We start from the raw sequence: 9,392 nt of genomic DNA, 5'->3' as shown, positions 1-9,392 counted from the left end.
TTGTTTTTCTATTTGTAGAGTTGCAGTGATTCTTTTCTTAGATCTCAGATTTCATTCACAGTTGTTCAAAAGGATGTGATAGATAACCAGTTGAATTCAAGGACCAGATGAAACAAGGGCCCCCTATTCTTTCCCCATCTTCCCTCTGACTGAAACTTTTATTTTACAAGCCCTGTTAAGGGCTAAGCTACAACCTTCCCAACTACTTAAAAACCAAAGTAGAATTTGAGACCCATTTTTTATTTTGGGAATTATGGGATCCTCCAAGATTATGGAGACAAATCTCTCCTAATTAAAGTAGACATGGCATTGTTTTCTGTGATGAATCTATGATGTTAACCCAACTTACCTATTTTCTGTCCTAGAAATCGACATTGTGAACTGCTCTAATTTCAGTAGTGATGCAACGTTTCAGAACTGTCAGAAGCAGGTAAGGTTCATCACTTCATGGGTTTGCACAAGTGTACAGAAGACCGTCCTCAGAATAGAGTGGGTGATGTAGGGAGGGATAGCTCACCATAGTGTGCAGATGTATTCAATATATATTGTCATGAAACAAGTGACCCCCAAACTTAGTGACTTAAACAACATTTACCGTGTCTCAATTCCTTTGAGTCAGGAATCCAGGGAGTGCTTTGCTGGACATGTTGCCATGGGATATCTAACAAGGCTGTCATGAAGGTGTGAGAATGGAGAGTAAGCAGAAATCTCATCTGTGCTGACAGGAAAGGAAAACCATGGAGCTGCTTTGGTAAACAGCCTGGCAACTCCTCAAACAGCTAAACATAGATTTATCGTATTCCCAGTAAGTCTACTGCTAGGTATATAACCAAGAAAATTGAAAATACATGTCAACATAAAAACTTGTACACCAGTGTTCACAGTGGCATTATTCACAAGAGCCAGAAAGTGGAAATGACTGACATGCCCGTGAACTCCTAAGTAGACAAAAGAAATGTGGTCCATCCATACAATGAGCTCCTCCTCCACCATAAAAATGAATGAAGCATTGACACATGCAACAACATGGATGGACCTTGAAAACACGACGCTCAGTGAAAGAAGCCAGACAAAAAATGTCACAGAGAGCATGATTCCTTTTATATGAACTGTCCAGATAGGCAAATCCTGAGACACAGAAAGTAGACTAGGGGTTGCCCTGGACTAGGATTGGGGGTGATGGCTCAAGAATGCAGATTTTAGGGGAGAGTGTTGAAAATGCTCTAAACTTTATTGTGGTTGTGGTGATGGTTGTACAAATCTGTGAATATACTAAAAGCCATTGAATTATATACTTTAAATGGATGAGTCTTATGGGTGAATTATATCTCAATGGAATTGTTAAAGAAAAAAATGTTTGTTGAGGGGCACCTGGGTGGCTCAGTGGGTTAAAGCCTCTGCCTTCAGCTCAGGTCATGATCCCAGGGTCCTGGGATCAAGCCCCACATCGAGTTCTCTGCTCAGCAGGGAGCCTGCTTCCCCTCCTCTCTCTCTCTCTGCCTGCCTCTCTGCCTACTTGTGATTTCTGTCTGTCAAATAAATAAATAAAATCTTTAAAAAAAAAAGTTAGCTGAATTGGCCAGTGGTCTCCCAATATAATTGGGTCTCCCAATTATATAGTTGGTCTCCCAATATAATTATATTATAATTATATAGTTGGTCTCCCAATATAATTATATTATAATTATATAGTTGGTCTCCCAATATAATTAATCAAAGACTTTTAGTACCTACAGACCATATATTCTGAGCTCCTTTGTTTTTAATTAGGGACCCTGAGGCCCAGAGAGATTTAAGTGACTTTTTCAAGGTCACAAGTCTTGTTGGTGCCAAAGCTGTTTTAGCAACCAGTTTTAAAGTATGTTTGGCAAAGCAGAGGATCATAGAGAAAGAGAGGAAAAATAAAACAAGAAGAAATCAGAGAGGAAGACAAACCATAAGAGACTCTCAACCATAGGAAACAAATTGAGGGCTGCTTGAGGGGAGGGGAGTGGAGGATATGGGGTAACTGGGTAATGTTCATTAAGGAGGGCATGTGATGTAGTGAGCACTGGATATTATATAAGACTGATGAATCACAGACCTCTACCTCTGGAAAAAAATAAACCAGTACATTATTGAATTTCAATACATAATTGAATTTAAATTTTAAAAATTAGGGAAAAAATGATAAATGAAATTGGGGCTCATCTATCAAAACTACTAGACAACCAGCCCAAGCTGATTAAAGGAAAAATAACAAATCCTTCTTTTCTTCTTTTCTCTTAGTTAAATTTGAGCGGTTTTATGGACAACAGCAGAGAGATCTGCACCAGTTTTGCAAAGCTGTCCCGCGGCTGTGGAGAGAGAAGAACTACTCTGTCCCTACAGGTCTGAGCTTCTTTTCCTTTGGCTCCAGGTGCAGGTGGATGCCTTCTCCACCACCACCTCCCTTTTAAGTAGACTTGTATGGTGTATATACAATGAATCTTGGAACACTGAAAAAATAAAATTGAATCAGAAAAAAAAAAAAACAAGTAAACTTCGTCTTTCAGAGCAGTTTTAGATTCACAGCAGTGTTGAGCAGAAATAGGGAGTTCCCACATATTCTCGCCCCATTCATATGCACAGCCTGCCCTGGTATCTGGCATCAGATGGTGCTTTTGTGAACCTACAATGTCATGTCAATGTCACCCCAACGCCAGAGTTGTTGACATTAGGCGTCATACTTCATACTGCCCATTCTGTGAGTTTTATCAAATGTATGACATGTGTCCACGATTATAGTATCAAACAGAATAGTTTTGCTGCCCTAAAACTGCTCTAAAAAACTCATCTCTATGAGTTTTTATTAAGTAGGGCATGTGCCATGATGAGCACTGGGTGTTACATGCAATTAATGAGTTATTGAACACTACATCAAAAACTAATGAGGTAGTATATGTTGACTAACTAAACATAATAAAAAATGTATTTTAATAACAATTTTATATATCCAAGGAGTACATGATGATATTTTGATATACATATATGTAATGAAATGATTACTACCGTCAAGCTAATTAGCATTCCATTTCCTCACATTTACCTTTGTGTGTGTGTGGTGAGCATTCCTGAAAGCTCTTAGCAAATGTACAGTATATTATATAGTATTCTTTTTTAAAAGATTTGATTTATTTTTTTTTTGTCAGAGAGAGGGAGAGAACAAGCAGGGGGAGTGGCAGGCATTGGGAGAAGCAGGCTCCTCACTGAGCAAGGAGCCTGATGCAGGACTCTTAATGCCAGGACACTGGGATCATGACCTGAGTCAAAGGCAGATGTCTAACCAACTGGGCCAACCAGGCATCCCTATTATATAGTATTTTTAACTAAAGCCATCATACTATACATGATAGGTTGAGACTCATCCTATATAAATGCAACTTTAGAATCTTTGACCAATGCAGATGGATACTTAACCAAATCAAAACCAAACACTACTATAATACTGGAAAGTATTGAAAGACATACTAAGGAACTGAGTCTACTGACACTTATCTTCTTAGGAGATGACCTATGTGAAGATTCTCAGGATTGGGCTCAACCAGCATTTGCCAATTCAGGAAATCTCATTTCACACAGTTCCTTTGGAGTCTGTGCATACAAGGTTGTGGGATGTTCCCAGAAAAGATTTAAGGTCCCTCAGACCTCTGTCAATGAGAGTAAATACCTCCTCTTTTGTGCTTCTTGTCAATTTTAATTTTAATTTTGAATTTATCACATGGCAAAATGTTGTGGAAAGGCAATGAAAACCAAAGTCTTCTCCCAACATAGAAAAAAGCACCAAAAAAGTCTAAGAGAAGGAAAATGGTTTTTTTATGGAATAAGTATTAAACCAGCATGCTTTTGCTTTTACAGTGCCAGATCCTGGGCTCAGGGCTATTGGTAGATTTATCTGGCCCAAACACAAGCTTTAATTTGTTCAATTAAAGGACTTTGGGGAGCCCCAGTGCCACCGCCCATCAGCTGAGAACCGTAGCGGGGGGCTCTGGGGCCCGTGGGTGCCCACGGCCAGAGGAGAAGGAGGAAGCCGAGGAGGTTGGGGTGACTGCTTAGAAAACTGTCCAGCCCGCCAACATCTGATGAAATTAGTGAATAAGCGAATCAGCTATGTCTTACACTCCGGGAGTTGGTGGTGACCCCGCTCTACTGGCCCAGCGTATCTCTTCTAACATCCAGAAGATCACACAATGTTCTGCAGAAATACAGAGGAGTCTGAATCAACTTGGAACACCTCAAGATTCACCTGAACTGAGGCAACAGCTGCAACAGAAGCAGCAGTATACTAACCAACTTGCCAAGGAAACGGATAAGTACATTAAAGAGTTTGGCTCTCTGCCCACCACCCCGTGAACAGCGTCAAAGGAAAATACAGAAGGATCGCTTAGTGGCTGAATTCACAACATCACTGACAAATTGTCAGAAGGTCCAGAGGCAAGCTGCAGAGAAAGAGAAGGAGTTTGTTGCTCGAGTAAGAGCCAGCTCCAGAGTGTCTGGTGGTTTTCCTGAGGACAGCTCCAAGGAAAGGAATCTTGTATCCTGGGAAAGCCAAGCTCAACCTCAGGTGCAGGTGTAGGATGAAGAAATCACAGAGGATGACCTCCGCCTTATTCAGGAGAGAGAATCTTCTATTAGGCAACTTGAAGCTGATATTATGGATATTAATGAAATATTTAAAGATTTGGGGATGATGATCCACGAACAAGGAGATGTGATAGACAGCATAGAAGCCAACGTGGAGAATGCAGACGTGCACGTTCAGCAGGCAAACCAGCAGCTGTCAAGGGCAGCAGAATATCAGTGCAAATCCAGAAAAACCCTGTGCATCATCATTTTCATCATTGTCATCGGAGTTGTAATTCTCGGTCTCATCATATGGAAAGTCAAAGGCTAAATTATAAAGGAGCGTGCTATTGCACTACATTCTCTAAATTATGTAGGAAGATTCCTATAATCATGGGGCTTTTGTATTATTATTTTTAAGTTACTCCATTAAGGATGGCTCCCAGACTTCATTATTTTCATTTGGGGGGAGATTTTCCTTTGGATTCAATCTGGTATTTTCTAACACTGAAAGTTTTTCTCAGTATGACTGCTGGCATTACTTCCACACTTTTCAGTCTAATAATTGTGAGGTTCTGTCCACATTGTAGATGCCTTTCACTTATAATTTATTTACCTGTTGACTTAGTTCTTGGAATCAGTAAATGTAAAGGTGTGCATGTGTTTCATGGGCGTCTGTCTCTCACAGAATGATGTATACCCAGATTTGGGTTCCTTCAATTAAAAATCTCAAATTTAATTTCGATTTGGGCCAGCAAAGGAAATAGTCAATAATTTTAAAAAAATTATCATACCTGTTTGTGGTGTTTAGTTTGTTTGTTTGTTTGTTTGTTTTCCCTGGTTCATAGCAGACAAATTACCTATTTAACTTTTCTTGTTGGTTTTCTTTTAAGACCCTTGTTTACTCTAAATGAAATCAGTGAATAATTTCCTAGAGTATCTCATACTCCCGATGTGTATATATTAAGCATTTGCTGTAGATTGCCTAGTAAAATACTAAGGATAGATTGTTTTTACATAGGCCCTGTGTAAGTCTGATGTTTGCTGGGGAATGTGTAGTCACTATAAATGTTTAATTTGAAGGAAGAGTATGAAAAATCCATACTTACTGCATTAGGAATCTGAAGACCCCACCTTATTATTCTGTTGTATACTTCCACAGCTATTACTGTGGAAAATAAATTACCTTAAGTCCTTTAGAGTAATGGCTACATGTGTATCCTTGGATCAGAATTACTTTGGGGAAGGAACTTTCCCAGAATTATTGTTTTTGAGCACTAACACTTAAAATTTAATATTACCTTGCATACCATTTTGTACCTTCCTTCATTAGAAAACAACTTGGATCTTTGCCAATTAACTCACTTGCTTTTTTAAATCAATGTTGTTTTAATGCCCTAATCTGAATACTGTAAAGAGGATTATCTTAGTTTACAGTTTGTATTTTATAACGTTCTTACATAGCAGTTGGATAGTGAAGTCAGTGTTTTACATGGCAAAGCTATGAGACTTCAAATGGGAACAAATAAAATACTACATGAGTAAATTATATCTTTGCAACCAAAATAAAGATGATTTTAAAAGTGAAAAAAAAAAAGGACTTTGGTCTTGCAAAGCCTCCCATTCATCTAACAAGCCTTGTTTCTAACAGGAAATCGGGAACTCTTACCATTTTCTCACAAACCTCACTTCCCAATTAACGCCTGAAAATCAAACACAGAAAGCAAGGCTAGTGACCACCTACCTGCAGAGTATAGAAGCGGCCGTCCTTGCCACTGCATCCAGAAATCCAAAGGAAACACAGAAGGAGGAAGGGCCTTTTATGGGTAAGGAATCACAAGGATGGTAAGTATACCTCCCCTTCCCTGTTGCCAGGCTCTGTTCTACCGAGTTTGTGTATCACCTCACAAAATCCTCCTAGTAGTGCTGGGGTAAGTGTGATTACCTCTATCTTATAATAAGGGGGCTGAGTCCCAGAAAATGTGCCTGAGTTCCTGGCATCCTAAATGGTGTAAGAGCCCAGAGTCAGACTCTGCACCCAAGTCTGAGTCCACAGTCTTCTCTCAGCCAGTACACAGTCAGTGTGCACTGCCTGGTATAATTTTGCATTTCATGGATTTGATTTTTTCCTACATGGACCCACCATCAAAAGTTTGCAGGTAGCCGATTTCATAAAGTACTGACAGAGGAAATGAATAGGGTGTGGTTTTAATTTTGGATTGGACATACCTCTCTGTTTCTTATAAACATTCACAGAAATACAGATCAGCAAGTAGAAGAAAGTATACACCACCTATAATCCTGCAGATTCAGAGAAACCTACTCTAGGTTAGCGTATTATTTCGTGATTGCTGCGTAACAAGCGATCACATATATAATTCATAGCTTCCATGGGTCAGGAGTCGGGGCATGGCTTAGCTGAAAACTCTGCTTGGGTGGGTCTCCCAAGACTGCAGTGAAGGTGTTGGATAGGGCAGGAGTCTCATCTAAAGGCTTGAACAAGGGAGAATTTATTTCCAAGCTCACATGGTTATTGACAGGATTCAGTTCAGTTCTATTGCTGATTTGGAAATGGTTCTTTCTCTTCTACCTTCCTTCCTGGGCTGTGAGTCAGTCCTGGGTTGAAGAGCAAAGGGTAATACCTCACATCGATTTGGAGGACTATTAACAAAAACCAGAAAATAACAAGCATTGATGAGGATATGGAGAAAATGGAGACCTTATGCATAGCTGGTGGGAATGTAAAATGGTACAACGATGTGGAATTTCTTGGTGGTTCCTCAAAAAATTAAACTTAGAATTACTATATGAATCAGCAATTCCATGTCTGGGTGTGTACCCCCAAAGAACTGAAAGCAGAAACTCAAAGAGATATTCATATATCTGTGTTCACAGCAGCTTTATTCACAGTAGCTAACAGGTGAATGCAACTCACGTGACCATTCATAGATGACTAGATAAACAAAATGTGGTGTATCCAGACAACATAGTATTATTCAGTCTTAGAGGAAGGACATTCTAACACCTGCTACAACAGGGATGACCCATGAGAAAGTTATGCTCAGTGAAATAAGCCAGGTACAAAAGAACAGATTCTCTATTATCCCACTCATAGGAAGTCCCTAGAGGAGTCCCATCCATGGAGACAAGAAGCAGGTGGTCAGAGCCAGGGGTGGGTGAAAGCATGAGGAGTTCATGTTTAATGGGAACAGATTTTCAATTTAGGAAGATGAAAAAGTTCTAGAAAGGGATGGTGAGGGTGTGATTGTGCTTAACACCAATGAACTGTATGCCTAACCACAATTAAAATGGTAAAATTTATGTTATGTGTATTTTATTCCAATAATGATAAAGAAAAAACAGTGAAGGTGCCTGATTAATTCCTAGTTCACTTCTTGAATTTGACTAAGTGCCCATAGAGTTTGGCCATTTCTTTTCCACACTAATCAAGAGTTATCAGTTCAGGAGTGTGTGGGCTTTTCTTTTTGGTGTACAGGGCAGAGGATTATCACATTGGAGCAGGAGGGCAAGTGAATGTTGTTGTTGACCAAACATTCTCTGTTTTTTAGCCATCAACACACAAAGGGTTGAGAACTGCAGGCTGAAGACACTCAGTTTGAAGGCAGAAAAGCAGACCATGGATATCCACTGCAGCACCACTGAGAAAGAAATCTTGGGAGGTACTCTATATGGTGGCCCTAGAATTTAGACTATCAGTCCAAGAATTTTCCCAGTGGAATTCCATGTTGCTCCAATAAAACAGTTCATAGAAGCCTTTTATTGTTACTTAAGTAAGTTCCATGAATGACACTGATAAAGCCAGAGTCTGGGAAATTCACACTGGATTCTTACAGCCAGAAAAAAGAAAAAGGAAAGAATCCTATTTTGTTTACCTTGGATGTGTTGGAGCAGGATTAGAGTTGAGATTTTTTTTTTTTTTAGAGATTTTTTAATGGCTTCCCCTGTCTTTTCCGTGCTTAAATCACCTCCACCCTCTGCAATGCTTTAGGCTGGTTTCCTTGAACAGATGTCTTTCCCTTGCAAATGGACAATGAGTGGCTCCCCATTTCCTGGAGGAAACCAATCAGTCTTTTAGCTCTTTCTCTCTTTTTAAAATTTCTGAATATTTGTGTTTATTTTTATTCATTTATATTTTTTTGCTTTAAGTTTTAAATTTTTAAAAAAATTTTACTTGAGATATAATTGACATATAACATTGGTTTCTGGTGCATGACATACTGATTTCATATTTGTCTAGCTCATTTTAAAAACTGTGCAAAGTCTAAATTTAATCACCTTTAAGATTTTTCCTTTACTATTTTTCATATGACCTTTCCCTCCTGCAAACTTAACCTGCTAATAGTCTTTTTCTTCCTCTTTCACTTCCTTGCTCTCCCTTTCATCTCTTGCCTTCTTCTCCCCTTCTCTCTTTCCTTTTTTCTTCCCCCTTTTTTTCTTCCATCCCATTTTCTTTCCCTTCCCTTTTCTCCCTTTCTTCCTTCTCTAAATCCACCCATTCATCCACCCATTCATCCATACATCCATACAATCTACCATCTTTCCTTTCACCCACCCATCCATTCATCCTTCTATCCACGCAAGCATGCATGCATGCGTCCATCCATCCGTCCATCCATCCATCCATTCTTCCATCCATCTACTCACTCACTTACCCATCTATTAAACTGCCTGCCTTCTTTCCCCTCTTCCTTGATTCCTTCCATCAATTCATTGATTTGCATTGGAATTTTGGGGGAATATAATGACTTCACATTTTCCTAGCTCCAACCTAAAGTTGGTTATTAAATATC

At 39.3% G+C, this 9,392-nt stretch overlaps 1 pseudogene; it reads left to right on the top strand.

Annotated features, from left to right (window-relative positions):
* The first annotated feature begins 4,128 nt into the window (after nucleotides 1-4,128).
* LOC122910799 lies at nucleotides 4,129-5,368 on the top strand (annotated as a pseudogene).
* Nucleotides 5,369-9,392: the final 4,024 nt, after the last annotated feature.

The sequence above is a fragment of the Neovison vison genome, chromosome 6 (assembly GCF_020171115.1).
Source record: "Neovison vison isolate M4711 chromosome 6, ASM_NN_V1, whole genome shotgun sequence".
In the NCBI taxonomy this organism is placed as follows: Eukaryota; Metazoa; Chordata; class Mammalia; order Carnivora; family Mustelidae; genus Neogale; species Neogale vison.
The sequence above is the reverse complement of the archived record's forward strand: the minus strand, read 5'-3'. Positions and strand labels throughout refer to the sequence as shown.